General features: G+C 28.2%; 1 protein-coding gene across 5 annotated transcripts in view; it reads left to right on the forward strand.

The window, feature by feature from the left end:
• The first annotated feature begins 1,259 nt into the window (after window positions 1-1,259).
• The window catches only part of LOC107445027 (Vesicular acetylcholine transporter), a 299,143-nt gene continuing 277,776 nt past the window's right edge, over window positions 1,260-22,626 (forward strand). For 2 of the 5 annotated variants that reach the window (XM_071184880.1, XM_071184878.1), the window contains exon 1: window positions 1,366-1,471. The gene's annotated coding sequence lies outside the window, so the exon portion shown is untranslated. Of the gene's footprint in view, window positions 1,472-22,626 lie in introns of all 5 variants that reach the window. The other 3 variants (XM_071184879.1, XM_071184877.1, XM_071184881.1) reach the window with 3 other exon arrangements.

Genomic DNA, 22,626 nt, shown 5'->3' on the forward strand with positions numbered 1-22,626 from the left:
TGTCCCATCTCTAAATAAAACTTATCCAATCAGCGTAAATAATTATTATTCATACTGCCGAAGAAATGACAGAAATCGGCAATGTTGATATTTATCTAAAGCGAAGCTCCATCATAATTTATTAAGTACACCACAACAGAGCTACAAGGTTCCATTCTAAGGACAAAAATAAGCCGAAATAGGATTTTTAACGCAGAAATATCCATAGAAAGATTTTACTTTCAAACAAATCCATGAAATTACTTTAAAAGAAAAATTAGAAAAACTGCAAGTACAAGCTTTGTACTTTAATAGGATTTTGCTAATTTTCATGGTTAAGATAGAGTTCTCAACGAATTAAGGCCTTAAGCAATGTTGTTATATTATGCACATGTTGAGCTGCATATTTGAAATAATCACAATACATTTAATTTTTCCATTAAAAGTATATAATCCATAACTAAGCCTAACTCAATCCTAAGTAAGGCAATCCGTTCCAAAATAAGCATTGTTCAATATCCAACATAAAAATAATCCAAACTTCTAAATTAGCGTAATAAGTATTATCCATACTACCAAAGAAATCATAGAAATAGGCAATGTCGATGTTTATCTGAAGCGAAGCTTCATCCAAATTTGTTAAGTACACCACAACAAAGCAACGAGGTTTCATTCTAAGGACAACAAATAAACCAGAAAAGGATTTTTAACGCAGAAGCATCCATAGAAACAATTTACTTTTAAACAAATCCATGGAATTACCTTAAAAATGCATTAACTATAAAAACTGTTTCGACAAACTAAACGCTTTGGAAGGATTTTGTTAATATTTAGTGATAAGAATTTGTTCTTAACAATCCGAGCTCATTGCTAGATTACGCACACTTTGCAGAGCATATTCCAAATCGAAAGAATGTTTAAAAGTTTCAAGAAGTTGAAAGGCAAAGAAGATTTCCAAAAATGAAATATATCTTTGAAAATTGTGTCTCAAACCAAACCAAGAGAATTTTGAAACTGTTAGGATAGCAGCCTGAGGAATTTCTGTAGCGCTAACGCCCGGCTTCCCTGTTTTGGAATGCCTTTCATTTTTTGTTTTTGATTTGTTTCTTACGGTAAACATGTCCTAGCTCGATTCCTACCTCAAGCCCCGGGGCTTAAATGCCAGATGAAAAAATAAGTAAAATCTGAGGGTTGCTCTGATTGGATCGCACTCAGGACGTAAGGACCCACCCCATCTCGAAAAAAAGCAAAAATTGACGGGGGCTTCGAGGTTTTAATTCAATTCGGGGGCGAGGACCGTCTGTGCTTATTGGACGGCAGGGGCGCCACCAAGGGCGGAGAATTGCGCTGTGAGAGGGGCGCACATTGTAACCGGGCGGCCGACTCGCAGACGAGAGAGGGGAGTTGAGAGATCGGAGGTTTCTCCAGGAAGTCCGTCATCTGTAGTGGAAAGTTTTTCCACATTCGACGAATCGTCTGCATTCTTATAAAGGTATGATATTTTTAAAAAAAATATTTGATTTTATTTGTTTTGAACATAAAAATACTGATTTATGTTTCTTGGTATGTTGTGAAATTTTAAAAAATATTTTGATACTATAATTTTTTTACCAATAATTACTGAAATTTTTTCAAAAAAATCTTGATTATAAGTTTAAAACAAATTATTTTATTGTTTTTATTTTATACGGCACAGTTAAAAATTTTATTCCACGCTCTTAATTTATGTTTGTATGCAATCTGTATAAAAACCAATAACCATAAATATCTCTTAAAGAAACTTTTTTTAAAAATAATATTGAAAAATTAATATTACATTATGCTAATGTTCAATTATGATTATTTAAATTCTAAAAAAAACCATTAAGATTTATTATCAGTTGAATTTTTTTAACGAACATATTCCGTAAAGATAATTATATTTCTTCAATATCCGTTCATAAATCCTAGAATAAAATAAAATGTGCATAAAGTTTTTTAATTCAGATTAATATAGCAAAAAAATTTCATATGTTCATATTTTATGATCATCATAACAACGAATACAGATCACCAATCACGACACGATTAAATCAAGATTAAAATATTATTTATGAAATACATTTTTAAAATTATGATTTTTCGAACAATGATGAGGATAAAATAATTTTTAAAAATTATTATTATTTCTAAAATAATTATATAAATAGATTGTACTTTATTGTTATAGAAATAATTTTTATTTTTAAAATAATTTTCAATCTTACCTCTTTAAACGCGAAGTTAAATAAATAAATAGAGTAAACGGGTTCAAAAATTTTAATTATTAATGCTACTTTAAAGCAGATATTTTTATGAAACTGAGTTACAGCTTTTTAAAGCAGATTTTTTTTAATAATGTTAAAAATATAATAAGGTATTTTTAAAGCAGTCATAGTCTTAACCTAATTATAGCTTTAATTACATTCTAATAAAGTATGAATAATAAAATTTACTCATTTTTTATTTTAATTCTGTGCTTCTGTTAAAAATTGGCTTTTGGGGAATCCTGAAATACTAATTAGATGTTATAAATTGACTAGAAAAAAAAACGAAACGGAATTTAATCTGATGAATCAACTGTGGGGAAGATGGAAAGATAAATAAGAAAATTAGCTTTAATACCTAATGAAACTTCAATGTGTTTCTAATAATCGTTTCTCAACCCTCCCTGATTCCTCCGGCAATTAAGGAGGTTTTGATGCTTTTATACTCTCCTTCCCCGCTAGTGATAAGGGACATTTCAATTATTTTTTTATTTTTTTCCTCATCTAAGTATTTACTAGAAACCTAAGTATACTTTTATTTAAATTTTGATAAATATTTTAAAACTATACATTGGGGGAAATACCTGCATATTTCATATTTGTAAGTAGTTTTTATTAAACATAACGATTTCTATTAAGTGCTAACTAATATTGAGCTTTCCTAAAAGTCATAAAATTCATATTTGATTCTTAATAATGAATAAAGGAAAAAGTCACTTACTTGTAAATATTTATACAACTAAAGAGGACATTGCAAATAATTATTTCAAGCGAAATCACACTAAACTAAAATTTAAGCTTAGCATCGAATTGATTATATATAATGAACTGAACAAAATCCTACAGGTTGTTTGAATTACCAATGGAAGTTGCAAATGTTTTTGGGAATCAGCTTTTTACATATCCTGAGTTGTTCGCGATGTTAAATAAACTAAAACAATCTTGAAAACTTGAAACTGCTTTATATTTTTTAATATGTTTTTATATGTCGGAAACTGCCTGAAATTGTTTTTTTTATTAAAAAATGATATAACTTCGATCTAAATTTAAGTAAAATGGTAAAGCAGCATCAAAATCATGCAGAAAATTTAAATTTTTTTAATGTTTGGTATCATTATTCCTATACCATTTGTAAACTCATAAATGTAAAAGTTGATAAAATAAAAGATGTGTTTCCTTCGAATATTCAATTCATAAAACTATTCTTCAAAAAAAAAAAGTATGTAGGTTATAGAACAGTGGTTACCAACTGGCGGCCCGCGGGCCACATCCGTCCCGCGAACTAAAATATATTTAGTTATCGTTTTTTTGCAGACAATTTTTGCAAAAAATTAATATGGGTTTAAAAACCTTTTCTTTCGCTTAAAAAACCTATTTTCTTCGTTTCTGTGAAATTTAACATGCCAACGGTGCAAAAAAATTTATTTCTCAGGTTTTGCATCCAAGAAAATATTTATTCAAATACAAAAATAATCGTGTATATTTCTCTGTTTTATTTAGTTTTTTCTTTGTATTTTGCAAATATAATTTGGCAAGTGCGTATCAGAAATTTTCTCGAAGAAATTCTCCCATTTAGCTTTTTGAAACTCATTCTGGACGAAATTATTTACAATTGTAAAATTTTAAAACGTATAAAAATCATGAATCAGTGAATATCATGTTTTATTTAAATTCCTTGAATTGAATATCGCATGAGCGGAAAAAAAAATTAATTTCAGATGCTCGAGCATTATTTGTAATGCTTGTTTGCTCTTTAATATTAAAAAAACTTTGATAAAAATCTGACAGTAATATTTAATGTTCCTTCAAAAATAAAAGAGCCCTATATAAAATTTTGATAAAGTTGCTGCCCGCCGCTTGACTGGTGTTTTTAATTATGGCCCCCGCCACATGTAAGTTAGTAACCCCTGTTATAGACTATAGAATCTAGACAGGTTGGTTTCCGTAACGATAGTTTATAAAATATTATTTTGTTGATATTTTTCAGACATTTGCATTCTTCTTTTGTGTATTTAATTGCTTCTTTATTATGAATATTTTTTCAAATCTTTTAAAAATTCTTCCTGTAGAGTTTTTTTCGTGCAAAAGTTAAGAACTGCGAAACCAAAACAGACAACTAAAATGAAAGGTAAAGCATTCCCGCAACAGCCTCTTGTGGTCCAGGGGGTTTTAGGTCACGGCTCGACAATTACGTGACCTTAAGCATGATTCTGGCAATGTGGTCAGCACTGGGAAAAGGCACAGACTGCCTTTACTTCCCAGACAGACTGATACGCATTCATCTGAACTTCAAGCCGTCGCTGGGGATCGAACTCCAGTTCGAATGACCGAATGATAGTTCGGTGCTATAACCACCGAGAGCAATCGGTTTACGAAACGAAAATAAGTTTTTAAAATTTTATTTATAACTTATTGCTTTACGATAAACATTTTTTAAAACTTTAAATTTAAAAAAAAATGGCCTGGTATGAATGTTTTGTTTTGTCTATTGGTTAAAGAAAATGCAAAATAGTTTTGAAAAATTTTTTTTTGGGGGGGGGGGATTTCAATTTTTTTTAATATTTTCAAAATATATAAACAATGTTGAAAAATCTTTAGAAAGGGAGAAAAAGAGATTTTAAATTACAATATGAAAGCAGGAGGGTTTGAGCAATTAATATCTTCGGGGGTTTTCGATTACATGATCTAATCTTTTACTAGTGGTTTATGTAGTCGGGCAGATTGAAATGAATCGTAGCGTTTTGACGAGTAAAAAGGGACAGCTAATTTATTTTTTAAAGGAAACGAAATATTTAAATTTCAGCTTTAACTTATTTTAAACCATTATAATCGCTAGTTTTAGAACCAAGAAAAAAAAAACTTAAGTTATTAACTTGCCCCGGGAGTTGAAATATTGAGTTTTTAGTTAAAAGTATTTAATAACAAATCAAATTGGAAATAACAGTGGACATGTTTCAAGCGATTCCCATTTTCGCGACTTCTTTTTTCTTTTTTTTGCTACTGCGAATTTTCTATCTTTCCTTTTAACCTTTATTTTTACATTTTCCGTCGGCAACTTAACGTTTCATATTTCACATCACTTTTCTTCTCATTCACGCCTGGAAAGTCTTGAAAATGGGCGCCTGTTTTAGAGCGCTTGAAACATGCTGAGTGTTATTTTCAATTTGTATGTTTTTCAAAAAAATGAAGTTTTGAATCAAGTAATATATTACCGCTTCAGTTTCTTGGGATCAGTTATTTAATTATTATCTTTATTCTATTTATCTTACATTGCATGCAGTAATAATTTCAGTTGAATTAGTACAATATGCAATTCATGGCACAGCATTGAGTTTACGGCATAAACATAAAAATAACAGTTTTGAAACAGTAGACATAAAAAATCTAAGTTTGTGTTAATTTGGGAGAATATTCAGTGAGTTTTTCTTTTTAATGCAATAAAAAGCAGTACTGAATAGCTATTTTTAGTTTATGGGTCACGATGAACCCTATTTAACATACGCAAATTCTTCATATTTTCGTACAACATGCCCATACTGTTGCCAAATTAAAATGGCTAAATAAATAGCAGGAAATGTTGACTGGTAAAGAAAAAAGACCTACGTGCCTCCCATCTTTAACAACACCAGAATCGCCAGTTCTTAAAAAATACACGCAATATTCGTTGAGGCGATAGCACGAAGAGTGTCTGTTTAATCAAACAAACTTGGAGTAAAGCAGTGCATTTTAGTAGTTTTTAAAAAAACTTTTTTAAACAATATTTTGCTTTAAATATTTTTATAATCTCATTTACCGGAGTTAATGTAATAATAAGTTTTCTGACGTTAAGGGGAGATGGATTCTTTCGTGCGAAAATTTAGCTATGTATTATTTAAGCTAATATGAATTGTTTATTAAATTTAATAAATTGTTTTGAAATTAAAGAAATTTCTATTTATAAAGTATACACAGTTGTGCAAAAATGCGTAACAATGAAAAAATATTAAAATTAACCTCAGTATCTCAAATGTCAATTGTATAAAAATATCTAACAATGAAAAAATACAAAAATTAACCTCCGCTTCTTTAAATAACAATTGTATAAAAATATCTAACAATGAAAAAATACAAAAATTAACCCCCACTCCTCAAATGACTATTGCATGAAAATATTTAACAATGAAAAAATACAAAAAAAAACCTCCGCTTCTTTAAATAACAATTGTATAAAAATATCTAACAATGAAAAAATACAAAAATTAACCTCCGCTCCTCAAATGACTATTGCATGAAAATATTTAACAATGAAAAAATAAAAAAATTAATTTTCGCATTATCGAATGTTAATTATATAAAAATGTGTAACAATGAAAAAATGGAGAAATTAACCCGTGCATCTCAAATACCTGTTGTATAAAATTATGTAACAATGAAAAATACAAAATTTAAACTTCACAACGCTAATATCAAAAGAAAATTCTCATATTTGAATACTGATGCTTTAAGAAGTATAAATTGCCATAAGAAACAGCTTTTTATAAACTCGATCAGTGTTTTGAGGAGAAAAAAAAACTTTTGATGTATTTTCCCCTCCTTCTTTCGATGCATTCAAATCATATCAAAATATTTTATAATAATTATTTAAACAAGCCAATTCTTAGAAATTTTTCGAACCAAGTGTATATCAAACATTAAAAAAATTAATAAAATATTGAGACCGAGGGAGAAAAATAAAAGAAGAAATATAAAAGCAGAAAATGAAAAAAATAAATTGATAACAGTAAAAATCTAACTTTTTTGCATTTTAACTCAAAATTGTTAATATAATAATGTCTTTAAAAACCATTTTATTAAAAATGTCAATTCCAAATTGCTAACTAGTCCTAGTGTTTAGATTTTACTGGGCACCTGGGCCGCGAAGCGGCCCCTATCCCATTCATCTGGAATTTTAGAACAGTTTTGGTTGAGCAATGAGGTAAGCAGGCAATGGAGTTGCTTTTATGAATGTTTCAAGCTCTTTGCTTGAATAACTAAAAAGGAATCAAAAATAAATTGAGCAGCTTGCTCTAAACTGTGTTTGTTTGATTTTGGAGTTGTTCAGAATTGTATCAGCATGAGTAAACGTTATTTTCAGAAAGGTTGATGAAACCAAATTGCTAACATGAATTGTCTTTAAACTTTAGACTATTTTGTTTCGAAAATGTATTGATTTTTAAGGTTAGAGTGTTTTATTAAAATGCATTTCAACCAATGATTCATGCTGAAGATACTCAAAATTTGAGTACATTTCAATTGAGTATTTTTTTTCTTCATTAAAGCAAAATTAATTTCCTTGAGCTTTGCAAATGATTTTGTCTGTAATTTCTGAAATTGGTTTCATTTTATTTTCTTCACTGAGACATGAAATTTTATAACAATCTAACCGAATTCAATGTCTTTACTGTTTCATACTAAGCTCCCAAAGTCGTATAAAACATTATTGATTTTGTTCTTTGCTATTTTATTCAGACGGCAATGGAAACTGATAAACCGAATCCGTTACTCTTTTCCCTCTTCCATATCTTTTTGTTATTATTTCAAACAATCTGAACCAAATTAAAAATTGGGTGAGTATAATTTCAAAGTACGTAAGTTAGTTCTTTTTAAACAAATATCATTGGTTCCAACATATATCATGTTTTCGATTAAACGGGATATTCGATAAGGCGAGGGAGTTTTATCCACTATACAAAACTTATTACGTGTCTCAAAACGGAGAAATTAATCAGTTGAGTAGCTCAAAATAAGTAATTAATATTATTATTACAAAGTAAATAGTGTAACTCGTAATTTTATATATGAACTGTACAAACCCGAAACAACGAAAAAATACAAATGAAGATATAACGACGAATAAATACGAATATCTTCGATTCCAATGTATAATATGAATTCAATTAAACTTGATATTCGATAATGCGTAATTATTACCTGTAATTTTTTATGCAAACTATACAAAATGCAAAATAAGTTCCCGACGAATAAAGATAAGACTAAATATAAGTACGAATAAAGACCAATAAACGAATATTCTCGTTCCAATGTATATTAAGTGTTCATAAAGATACGACGACGAATCAAGATGATTAAACAATTCTCAATTAACAATACTCGGTTCTAATGTATATTATGTATTCAATTGAACCTGGTATTCGATAATACGGAGTGTTACATGATATTTTTCATATCTACTTTTCCAAATACGAAATAAAGTGCACGACAAATAAAGACAAAGAAACGAATATCCTCGTCTCCAATGTATATTATTTCTTCAATTAAATTGAGTATTCGATAGTGTGGAGGAATTTTATTTACTGTACCAAACTGATTACGTCCTAAAAATGGTATAATTAATCAGTAGAATAGAGTAGCTCAAAATAAGTAATTAGTATCATTGGTATAAAGTAATTAGTGTTACTTGTAATTTTCCCTACAAATTATACAAAATACAAAATAAAGTAGTTATTTAATGTAAATGCACTAGTATATTGGAAATTGTAAAAAACAATGCATGCAAAGCATCTTGATATTAACTGGAATTACGAATTCATTTTTAGTTACTCTTCATTACATCATTCTTTGGAATAAAATAGTACATTGCTTTTTTTTACTGTTTCGAATATTTTTAGAGGTTTTTTACCATATCGTCTTTATTATATAATTTGCGGAAAACATTTTATGAAGCTGGGCTTACTAACATAGTCAGACAATTCGTTTATATATTACCCAATAAATTGGATTTGGCAGTGTCGCCAAAATATGATTTAAAAAATTTCTTAGCGTTTGTTTACTTAATTTTTATTTTCTTACGTTCATCAATTTATTTAGTATTCATTCGTTCACTTTCAATTTTAGATATAAATTTGATTGTTTCACCAAATTTATCTTTGTCAAATTATTATTTAGAATTACTATTTAAGATTAAGTATTAATTTTTCGAGTTGTTTATGAAACTCTTTTAGAGTTATTATTTTAAGTTAAATATTAGTTTTTAGTGTTGTTAATGAAAACTCTTTTAGAATTATTATTTTAGATTACGTATTGATTTTTCGAGTTGTTAATGAAATTTTTTTAGAATTATTATTTTAGATTCAATATTAGTTTTTAGTGTTGTTAATGAAAACTCTTTTGGAATTATTATTTTATATTAAGTATTAATTTTTTCGTGTTGTTAATGAAACTCTTTTTGAATTATTATTTTAGATTAAATATTAGTTTTTAGTGTTGTTAATGAAACTCCGTTTAGAATTATTATTTTAGATTAAATATTAGTTTTTAGTGTTGTCAAGGAAAACTATTTTTGAATTATTATTTTAGATTAAGTATTGATTTTTNACGACGGCGGATACAGACGATTAACTACTAATATATAGTTCGTTCACCAGAAGTTGAGACTTGGCTCCACCTCCTGGGACGCAGAGTTCATTTCAGCGCGGGAGTTAGAAGAGAAACATCTCCGTTGTTAAAATTGAGACAACCCTTAATTTGCGCCAAACACAAAAAGTGAAATCTTTTTCAGTCACTTTGCTTTATCATCTGCTATTATACATTTTGTTACACTAGCTAATTAAATATAGTTTAAATTTAAAAACTGCTGTTCTCCCAGCGAAATGTCTCATAAAGGACAAACTATTCACTCAAAAGATAGAAATATCATAAAAAATGGTGCAAAATATCATCAAATTTATGAAATATTTATTGTTAAAAAAATGCACATAAAGTTTGCGAAATAAATATTTTTGTCAAACGATCGCCAAATAGCAACATTGTTCAGGATTACTCACAACATTCTCCCAAAAATAGCGAAATAGTATCGCCGCATACCACGTGATGAAGGCGGAGCCAAGTGCCAACTCCTGGTGAACGAGCTATACTAGGTTCCGATGTATATTATGTATTCCATTAAACCGGGTATTCGATAATGAGAAGTGTTACTTGTAATTTTTCATATCTACTATACTAAATACAGAATAAAGTTCACGAAGAATTAAGACGAATAAAAACTAATAAACGGATATCCTCGGTTCCAATGTCTACATATTTTTTCAATTAAACTAAGTTTTCGATACTGCGGAGGGATTTTATTTACTGTACCAAACTGATTACGTTCCCTAAAAATGATATAATTAATCAGTAGAGTAGAGTTGCGTAACTTAGAATAAATAATTAGTATCATTGGTACAAAGTAATTAGTGTTACTTGTAATTTTTCCTTTAAATTATACAAAACTAAAAATAAAGTAGTTATTTAACGTATATACACAAGTATATTAGAAATTGTAAAAAGCAACTTACTAATCTTGACTAACCTTACGAACTGAAATTTCAAAATAATTTTTGGTTACTCTTCATTGCATCATTTTTTGGAAAAAAAATAATAGATTGCTTTTTTTTACTGTTTTTAATATTTTTGGAGCTTTTTTTTACCAAATCGTCTTTATTATATAATTTGGGAAAAATATTTTATTAAGTCGGGCTTACTAACATAGTCAGATAATTCGCTTATATATTACCCAATTTATTGGATTCGGCAGTTTCTCGAAAATATGACATCCAAAATTTCTTAGCGTTTGTTTATTTAATTTTTATTTTCTTACGTTCATCAATTTATTTAGTACTCATTCGTTCACTTTCAATTTTAGATATAAATTGATTGTTTCACTGTTAATAAAAGATAAACTTTTAGAGTGAAAAATCAGTACCAAAATTTATCTTTGTCAAATTATTATTTAGAATTATTATTTAAGATTAAGTATTAATTTTTCGAGTTGTTTATGAAACTCTTTTTCGAGTTATTATTTTAAATTAAATATTAGTTTTTAGTGTTGTTAATGAAAACTCTTTTAGAATTATTACTTTAGATTACGTATTGATTTTTCGAGTTGTTAATGGAATTTTTTTAGAACTATTATTTTAGATTCAATATTAGTTTTTAGTGTTGTTAATGAAAACTCTTTTGGAATTATTATTTTAGATTAAATATTAGTTTTTAGTGTTGTTAATGAAACTCCGTTTAGAATTATTATTTTAGATTAAATATTAGTTTTTAGTGTTGTCAAGGAAAACTATTTTTGAATTATTATTTTAGATTAAGTATTGATTTTTCGAGTTGTTAATGAAAAATCTTTTAGAATTTTTATTTACGTATTGATTTTCCGAGTTGTTAATGAAATTTTTTTAGAATTATTATTTTAGATGAAATATTAGTTTTTAGTGTTGTTAATGAAAACTCTTTTAGAATTATTAATTTAGATTAAGTATTAATTTTTTCGTGTTGTTAGTGAAACTCTTTTTGAATTATTATTTTAGATTAAATATTAGTTTTTAATGTTGTTAATGAAAACTCTCTTAGAATTATTATTTGAGATTAAGTATTAATTTCCTCTTAGAATTATTATTTGAGATTAAGTATTAATTTCGTGTTGTTAATGAAACTCTTTTAGAATTATTATTTCGTTTTAAATATTAGTTTTTATTGTTGTTAATGAAGCAATTTTTAAAATTATTGATTTTTGATCATTTTTTTGATACCAGGAGTTTTGACCAAATATCGCAATTCAAAATTACGTTTGACAGGAAGTAACTGATTTGTGAAGGCTGTCAACGATTTTTTCAGGAAAAAAGGGAGGCAGAATGAAAAAGTATAAAAAAAATATTTCATCATGATACTCAAAAAAAAAAAGAAAAAAAAAACCCACACAAAAATCAATTTTGAAATTGTATATATTTTTTTAAAAAAGTCTTAAAATTCAGTTTTGTTTTCATTTTTATAGGTAGCCCTTAATATGCTTACAAATAAAATTTATAGTACTTATAAATAAATTTTTCTTCTTAAAAATAAAATTCACGTAAATATTAGCAGGTAAGTGTAAGAGATTTTAGAAAATTTTATTAAGTTCCAGTAGTTTTCTCAGCATACAAATAATTTTTTTTTATTTAAAATGAAAATTCAACCCTGAAATAGTAGTTTAGTTGCACGAAAATAGCAGTAAAATGTGAAAAATAAAAATAAATAGCGCCGAATATCGAGCATCAAATCGGCAGTACATACAACCAAAAGAGATGATATCAAAAGACTGAAAATATATACCATTAAATGTGCATGAAGTGTTGTGTATAGATCCAGTCGCTTAGTGATGCCATTAAAATACTTATATATTGATCCCCATCTTTTTTTCTCAAACGATAATCTTTAGAATATTTGAAATGGATTATTACTTTTCATTTAATGTTGAGAGCCGAGTATTTAAATATTTATGAAAGGGAAAAAAGGGATTTGCATATTTAGGGAGCTCGTGTTCTTTATGTAAGGTAAGGAACAAAAGATTTCGACTTGAATGCATCAGCCGAAATAGCTATTCAAACATAAATGGGGGAAGTGTTATCTAAAACTGTAACTGTAATGGGAAAACATACCTCGTTGCGTAAATTTTTCATAGAAAAATTTATGTATTTTGTTTATCTCGGTAAAATGGTCTATTCGATCAGTGTGTGCCATTTTTTTTAACTTTTAATAAATTCGAAGATTTTATTCATTTTAAACGTTTTCTAAATTTGATTTTAAAACAGTATAGCGTTTAACCTTATCAAGTCTTACTTTTTTCACTTTTCTGGAAAGAAACAGTTGTATTTTCCTTACATTTAAATTTAGTACAAAAATTTTTTACCCATAAGGCAACTACTTCGAATTAAAAAAAAATAGATTCCGCTTTAGTTTATTTTTGTAGTTTGTTTGATAGAATATATTTCTCTTCTTAAATAGACTGTAATTATGAATTTCGAAGTAATTGAAGTGAATGCATACCCGCATGCCCTTAAACCGCTAATTTTATACTTTCTCTAATTGCATCATTTTAGAATAATGGCTTCTTATTTTAGGAAAGGAAAAAACAAGTTGGTAACACATGCTAATAATTGTTTGTATCTATTTTGTAAAAACACGATAGTTCTATCTTCCATAACATATGACTAATATGAATATTAATATTTGTATCTGAAGTCAAAACACAGTTCTTTTTGAAGTTAAAACGGTAGGAAGCAGGAAGTAACATCCACTGGTATTAACCAGTTTGTAATATCACTTTTTTTCCCCATTTGCGTTTTTCATATACAGAACATTTTTTGTGATTGGACATTAGTGAGTTAAGGCAGAAAAACAATTTGAAAATATGGTCAAAAAATTAGGAGGCATAAAACCATTTCAACATATTTGCATTATAAATTAAAGCACTAAACATAGATACAAAATCACAAGAGTTTATGAATTTGAAAAAGAAAACGAACAATAGTAAATTTGCGAATTTTCTGAAATAAAATTGTTTCCAGTTATTTTATTTTAGAAGCTTCGAGTCAACCCTGCATTATAGATACAAATCTGAAGAACCCGTTTCCGAAGCACGCTTGAATTAGTACTTAAACAGGACTGCCAATTTTTTACGTTTTTTAGAAAAATTTCGTGGTAAAGTGGTTAAGGTCATATTTTAATGTATGATTCTTTGTTTTATAAATGTGTTTTAAAGCTATTTTCCACACCACTATTTGAAAATGATTCAAACGATCACTTGAAACGCCACTTTGTCCCAGCTCTCTCATGCCGAGGCTTTTAAATGTTGGTAAAATTACCCACATTCTCAAAGCTTTAGTTTTTTTTAATTTCTACCACTCTTTAAAATATATCGCAAAAAAGCGTAGTAGAGCAGTAGTGGCTCAGGGGATAGAGCCCCCGTCTCCTTATGAGGCGACCTAGGTTTGAATCCCGGGGTTGGCTGGTCGATACGAATTCCACACACTGCTCGCAACGACCAAAGTGCTGACGTAAAATATCCTTATTGGTAGACGGATCGGGGGTAAGAATCCCTTTACGTTGGACTACCCATGAGAGGTTTCCCTCTCCATTTAACGCACTTGCAGATTAGTTCCGTCAAGAAGTCCTCCACGAAAGCAAAATTTCTTCCAATGCTAAGTCCAAAAGTTCCTTTGTCTTCTGGATTGGGTTCAAAATTACAAGACTATGGCACTGTTAGTCGTAAACTCAAAATAGGTCGGGTGTTCAACGACGGTTATAAAATAAAAAAGCTTAGTTGTTGGCAGCCTTGCTAAGTTTAAAAACAATGAATCTTATCGAATACTGGAAGCTCCCAAAATCCAATTTAAAGGAAAAAAAACTCTTGATTTGGTTCTTTTCTTCAAACCATCAAGGCAAAAGAAATGAAGAAATAATCTTGGAAAAATCAAGTATATGAATAAAAGCATCATTTGTTATAATGCTAAATTGCGGAGGAAAATTACTTTAAAAAATTAAATTTGAATTGCACACACAAAAACGATTATCAAATTTTATACAAATCTACTTGATACTTCATTCGTTACTAAAATCTGTACTGTAAAGTAATCACTTTGGTTACGACCTTTATCATGGTGAAGCTTGTCATTCACATCCACTTGTTGAACCAGCAACTCGTAAATACTTCTGTCGAAGTGTGGTAGTAACTTTTGTTTTTAACTGCCAACAGTTTAAATTTCTCTAAACTATTACTTTAAATTATGATTTTTCCCATTCAATCAACTTTCAAGATACAATTTTTTATGTAGGGGAGAGTGAGGTCAATTGTAAAATTTTTTACTGAACTATTTTTAATTAACAAAAAATCCAATATATTATTAGCATTAATTGACAGACGAGTAAAGTAGACTATCCTCTACTAGAAAAANAGATTAGTTCCGTCAAGAAGTCCTCCACGAAAGCAAAATTTCTTCCAATGCTACGTCCAAGAGTTCCTTTGTCTTCTGGATTGGGTTCAAAATTACAAGGCTATGGCATTGGTAGTCGTAAACTCAAAATAGGTCGGGTGTTCAACGACGGTAATAAAATAAAAAAGCTTAGTAGTTGGCAGCCTTGCTAAGTTTAAAAGCAATGAATCTTATAGAAGACTTGAAGCTCCCAATATCCAATTTAAATAAAGGAAGAAAACTCTTGATTTGATATTTTTTCTTGAAACCATCAAGGCAAAAGAAATGAAGAAATAATCTTGGGAAAATCAAGTATATAAATAAAAGCATCATTTGTTAAAATGCTAAATCGACGAGGAAAGTTACTTTAAAAAATTAAATTTGAATTGCACACACAAAACCGATTTTCAAATTTTATACAAATCTACTTAATACTTCGTTCGTTACTAAAATCTGTACTGTAAAGTAATCACTTTGCTTACGGCCTTTATCAGGGGGAAGCTTGTCATCCACATCCACTTGTTGAACCAGCAAAAGGTAAATACTTCTCAGATTAACTTGCATCAATCTTTGCAAATATAAAATCGCTTTTGTATGTGTTGCAGTGGTGATTTTTCAGTGTGGCATTGGTAAAAATTTAACATTTTATGTATATTAAAGTACTACTACTACTACTACTACTCCTGTTACTACTACTATTAATTATAATGTGACGAAGTGTTGTAGTAACTTTTGTTTTCACCTGCCTACAGTTTAAATTTCTCTAAACCATTACTTTAAATTATGGTTTTTCCCATATAATCAACTTTCAAGATACAACTTTTTATGTACATTAAATTAAAGTTATAAACATACTTTGAAATAAGTAAAAAAACTGCACAGTTGATAAAAATTGATGGTAGAAAATTATATTTTATAGAAAAACCAGTGACGCAAACCCCTTGTACTGCATCCTTATAGTTGCTGTATTATTAATGTTTACACAACTTAGTGATGCCATCTTATTTTTCGAATATCTGTTTGTAAAAGTCACGTTTGCAATGAATGCATTTCGTAGAAGAAATAAAACAATAATTTATTTTCTAAGTATACTTAAAACTCTTTAAAAAAAATCTTGAGTGTTGCTAATATGAGGTGAATTTGCCTAATAATAGATCCCTCCGTTACATTTGACTTAAATGTGTTGTCAACTTAAATAAAGAAATATCTGACATTATGGTGCCACATAAAACAAACATACAAACAGGAAAAATAGTTTAGAATTTAAATTTTATCAACTTAATATATATCAATTCATAAATTGTAAGTTTTTAAATTTTCACTCATTGGTTTTAATCTGGATTGATTTCACTTTTTAAAGATTTTAGTTTTAATGGAGAATTATTATTTATAGCTTCGCATGCTTAATGGATTTTTAGCAGCAAAGTAATAAAAAATGTGTTTAAATATCATATTTCTTGATTACAATTGATAAACAAAATTAACTTGATTACGTAATTTGTTACTGAAAATAACAATCACTAGCAATCAACCATTAACAACCGCAATATTTATAAATAATAACTTTCTTCATAATTAAGAAGACTTAATTACGGTTTCAATTTAATTACAAAAACACATTTCTTCTTTCAAACAAACTCCACTTTTTATATAAATCTAATGGGAAAAAAAGCTACTTACTTCACTGTCTTCATTTGAATATTACATTAAATACGGACATAAAAAGTGAAACCTCGGGATAAAAAACGAAAATCTTAATTGCTTCCATATCTTTTAATGGAACGTCGCTTTTTGGAACAACTGGGGAATAAATTTTTTTTTTTCTAAACTATAATAAATATACTTTCGTATCAAATTACAAATACACGTTAGAGGAGAGTAGATGATGAAGAACTTTACAAGGAGTGGATTTCTTGTCGGTAGATCTGTAAATCCAACAAGAATTTTCTGCTAAGCCTCGCATTGTAGTGGAGGAGAGTTGAGATGTTTTCCCGCTTCCAAGAAATAAAATCCCGGTAGCTATTACTCTTCATTTAAATGTCGTTCGGACTGCAACACGATAAAATACTGTTTTCTACCTCTGTAATATGTTTCTTGGGGATTTTAGATTTATATTTCGTCGAAAACTTGTAGTATGGTTTTATATGTAGCTTTCCATTGAAGTATAGATTCGAGTTTCCATATATTTTCCCTATTCTGAATTTTACTGCATACATAAATATGATAGAATATTTATACGGATGAATATTAATAGAATTTTAGAAAAGTTTTTGTTTTTACAATTTATGTTACTTTCCAGAAATATAACCTGAATATATTATTACTGCTAATGGTGGTTGGGAAATTTTTCGATAAATTTGTAAACAATAAGTGTTTTTGAATTTTCGTAATATTTTCATTGGCAATTTTTTTTACTTATAATATAAAACACGATAACTAGTTATAAAAATGTTCGAATTCTACTAAATTAACTAAATTCGAATTTTACTAAATTAATAAAGAGTCGAAAACATTTTTTCGCATGTTACTTTTGGTTTATGGATTCTTGAAGTTGTGATGTATTTTTCCTACTTTAATTCATTCTTACTTCATTCATAGGTTAGAATATACACTGTTAGAATTTCAATTATAAAATTATGGTAAAATTACCGGCAGCAGTTTATCCATCCAATTAACCGTAATCGAATTTTAAATATCTGACTTTTTTGAAATAAAATTTCTCAGGAACTGTTCAATCGGTTTTGTATTTTGCCATGTAAAATTATATTCTTCTAAATTATGCAATTCTAGAATACTTTACAACTCGAATTTGTTTCGAAAGAATGTAATAAAAGTTTTTCTAAGTTTTTGCTCTCTGTACATTGTACTCAGATGAAAGGTTCAATTTTCAAAACTCCGTATCTCGAAATCTGTTCATTTTTTAACATCAGACTCACGAGTTCTTTTGATTTGGAAGATTTTAACCACATCAAATCAATATTTCTGTCAAATCGACTGAAACCTAATTCCTATATAAAAAGTGCGGGGTCCTTTCGAGAAAGTAATAATTAGGATACCAGTCTTTATCTTTTTTTAAAAAAAGTTTGTAGGAATTTGGACCTGTTTTAAATCTACCTCATAGTATTTGGTTTTAAATGTTGTAGTGTTAATAAAATTTGTGCCTTAATTAACCCGTTTTGTCCCGACTTTATATATTGAAATGATACAAGAAGTGGTTTTATGGAAAAGGTGGTATAATATATTATCGAAATTAATTGGTTTTTCTACTGTTAGGGCGTTCAAAAAGTCTCTGATAGATCAAAAAGTACTTGCTCCTTTTAATTCTAGATCTAGTCAGAAATAACTAAATCATTGTGGTATCTGAAAATCTTTAAATTCACCCAGATAAATGAAAATGTTGGAAAAAGTTTCCCACCACAATGAATGTCTTTGAAAAAAGGAACTGTCCTTAACATATGACGCTGGGCGTTAACCGGTTAAAGAAGTAATAATACATAAACGCTCAAGTTTTTTTTCGGATATTTACTCTTGCTTTCATCTCAGTAGTTGTTAACAAAGTATTCTATAAGTGTTGGCTTATAAATCATATAATGTGGTTGATGCAAAAATCGTTTTTAAAAGGACACATGTTAGAAAGCGAATTAGTTACGCTGCCATTTTCCAGTTGCATTAATTAGGAAAAATATAAAAAGACAGCAAATTTTTAAAGGTAAATTATAATGATGTACTCTATGCAATTTACTACATGTTAACTCTAATTTACTACATGATCTTTTCAATAAAATGGGAAAAATAAATGCTCAAAAGCACTATTATAAAATAAAATTATTACAGATCATTTAATTTTCGTACTATAAGTTGTAAATAGTTACTCAAAACTTACTTTTAACTTTAGAATAACTACATACATAAATCATTAGTAGCAATGTTTTTTCTTGAAATTGCGATTAATATCTACTTTCGTGAAATTAAATTTTAATACATTAAGGTATTCAGGAAGATTTTAATTCTAGAAATGTTTCTCAAAATTGTCTAGTTTGAATAGTTGTGAGTTAAATTTTCAACTTTGTATAACAGTTTTGAATGATAGGATATTTGAAAACCCAGACATGCGTTTGACAGTAAATAATTTCGTTTAAATACTTAAATTTTTTAAAATTTATCCAATAATGATCTTTGATTGATCTTCATGATCTTATGCATAATGCATCGCCAATAACCCAATCATTTTGCTAAAAACATTTAATAACCCGAGAAATATTGAAATTTCTTTAAAAAAGAAACTTAATTTACCATTCCTTCATCGGCTAATGATCGGTGGTAGTAATTCGAAGCAATATAAATGAAAACCTGGGAGCAAAACCATTTAATTTAAAACCGGTTTTCGTAAAGATTCGTTATAATTAAAAATAGTAATAATAATAATTATTACTATTTTTAATTATAAACTATCCAACACTATTTACTATTTTTCCGGGTAGGAAATATTTCTATATAGATGTTTTAACTAATAGATAATTCTTAGTAGTCACGGATATCTTAAATTCCCTGAAAACAAGCGAAGATTAAGTCACTTTTACCGTTTACCATCTTGATATACAAACTGCTATCAGACCAGATCAACAGTTGCTATAACTCACATAAAACTTGCAGACGAGAATAAAAAAGAAGCTGAAACCATCTTTTTTTTAAAGATATAGTCTGGAAAGGACATTTCTCTCTTTTCATTAACACAAATCAAGAAAAAAATTTCATAATTTGCTGCTCGACGAAGAACGAAAACGATCTTATTAACGACAGAAAACGATAAAAAAGGAACTATTTTTTTTCACTTTATATCAATTATACCTTAGTTTGAAAAAAAAAAAACTTAGGCTTTGTCGCTAGCACTTACAATAATTGACAAACTCATTTCTTCATTGTGCTTTCGTTAGAGCCGCAAAGCTGTTCTCCGGTTACAGTTAGTCTTTAAAGAAATACTTCTGAGTAAATAAGACTTTCAGGTTTCTTTTTTGTATGCAAATGTATGTTCGCTTCAAGTGAGGATGCACTTATGCGTAATTAAATTAGTGTGTTTGACGTATTTTATATTCAGTTCCTCTCCATTTTTAAAGAAGAAGAATACAGCTAAGAAAACATTTTAGAATTCATAAACATGAGTAGGTACCGTCATTATTTCTTTAAAATGCAATAAAATTTTTGGTTTTTTTATATTTATTAAATATAAAACTTTTTATATGAAATGCAAACTAAATATTCTTTGTTTGAATTAGATTTTATTACAAATAAAAATTATTCTCAAATATTAAAATCAACATGCAACCTATTAATGAGCTTGATTATTAAAATCGAAATAAATCAAATCTTAATAAATAAACCAAAATTTTTTTTCGGCTATGGAACCCTAAATGTTCGAGATTCTTTTGGCGGAACACCGGCATTATGAAAATGAAAAAAAGTTTATTAGCAGCTGTGAATATACTGAACAAAAAAAAAGACTATCAATTATTTTGAAAATATTTATTGTAAAAAATAAAATATGAATTGTTTCTTGATGTATGGATACAATCAATAATATAAGCTGAATTATAAATTTAAATAAGAACTGTTATATGCATTGAGAAAAATTTTCATCGAAACTTAATTCTTTATTCTTGAATTATTTTGGTTTGAATCGGAAATTCTCGATTAAATATCAATTATTGTATTTTCTTATAAATATTTATCCTTTTTACAAGTTATTCATTTCAGAGTTATTAAAATAAATAATTAATATTCAAAAAGTAAATATTTAAGAAAAGGGTAGAAAATCAATCCTAAATTAATAATTTTTCATTGACTACCAATTTAGTTTTAAAAGTATTAAATACTCAATTAAATTACGCTAGGATGAGACCTTGAAGCATATAAATGTGACACTAATGAACTCTGTTCTTTGGTTCGCTAGCTTGAAAAGCCCTTGAAATAAACTCTCTTAGTTAGCAAAATTTTGTTATTATTGTTATGTTATAGGCTACCAAGCAGCGTTGTCAACTTTTCATGCATTTAGGGAAAATTTCTTCTAGTGGTAGCTAAGTCTATGTTTCACTTTTTGTTTTGCGCCAGCCAGGGCAGTTAGCATGCCTAATTGCAAAGCCAATGGTTGTGGGTTCGAATCCCACGCATGGATATTTATCTCTGTGTTGTCTTCTGTTGTGTTGTGTGTGAATTTAACCCATCCTATGCACGGATATCTGTGGCAGTGTGGTGTGGGCAATGTTGCTCGCCTCCGTGACCAAGGCTCAGAGGTTCCCACCGGGTAACATTAAAGACCAGCACTACCGGCATCTTTAAAATGCTTGCGAAATTGCCTTAGTTTTTGATTGACTGTTATAAAGTATTTTGCAAAAAGTGTAGTAGTTGGCAGCTCTGTTAAGGTTTTTGTAAGGTTTGAAATCGACAGTTTTTTTGCAAAAAAATCACACCAGAGAGAACGAATTTTGGAGGTTAATGAATTTAAACACTAAATTAAAATAAAATATATATTTAAATAATGAAAAATAAGCTATCAATAATAATGAATTTTAATACTATAATAAAAAAATTCTTCAGTAATTATAATAGAATGTGAGTTAGATATTATAATAGAATTTTTCAGTAACCTCAAAGGGAAACCACGGCCTAAAACTCTTTATTTATAAGGAAAAGATCTTCGCTCTGTTCGCCTTGCTTTTCAAATTGAATATGAGGATGATTAAATTGAATATTTTAACATGATCTAGATTAATTTCTAAAAATTTAACTTCAAGTGATTTGTGATGTGTTTGTCTTCAGATAGGTTTACGATGCTAAATTGACTTTCTGTGCTTTGCCAAAAGCATTTCTGTTAAAATGGCAACATGTGTGTCAAAGTTTGATATTATAAAGTCTTTATGGTCGTTGTCGTTTTATGTAAATAACTGACATGGTTTGATTAGAATAATGGAAATACTTCCATACTATATTTCTTTTAGCAATACAAGAAAACAATATAGTGAGCAATATTTCTTTTATCAGCAAATGTTTTGGAAAAGTTTACACAGCAAAAATGCTGGCACAATTTGAAAGATCATGTCTGGAGTTTTTAGAAGTGATGTTTTCCCCCCCATGCAAAACTTGAATCGTTCTAAACGAGGATAGTAAGTTAAAAGCAAAGTTTCTTCTTAATACCACTGTAATTTAAAAAAAAAACATTGTTAGATAAATATTATAATCTGAAATTTATAATATTTATGTAAGATGAAATGAAATGTTTATGAAGATTATAATACTTATGTTATTTATGTATTAAAGCTAAAACAAAGAAAGTTATTGCTTTTAATACTCATTTTTGTCGATCTAATAGAGATTTATTTTCCCTCATATATAATCTTACTGTATTAGAAAGCACTAATTTGGGGATATAATAGTGGGAGTTGATGACAGATTATGTCTTTTTGGTGCTTTGTTTTCTGGCCCTTCTATTAAATTGTAAGAATTTTAATTATTATTTTTTCAAAATAGGTTTTCTTATTCTCTTTAAAAACATTTTTCCTTACCTTGCTCTTTCTTTGTATTTTAATCTTAATATATATAAGTCTACATAATTAAACAACTCT

This window comes from Parasteatoda tepidariorum, chromosome 9 (assembly GCF_043381705.1).
Source record: "Parasteatoda tepidariorum isolate YZ-2023 chromosome 9, CAS_Ptep_4.0, whole genome shotgun sequence".
Classification (NCBI taxonomy): Eukaryota; Metazoa; Arthropoda; class Arachnida; order Araneae; family Theridiidae; genus Parasteatoda; species Parasteatoda tepidariorum.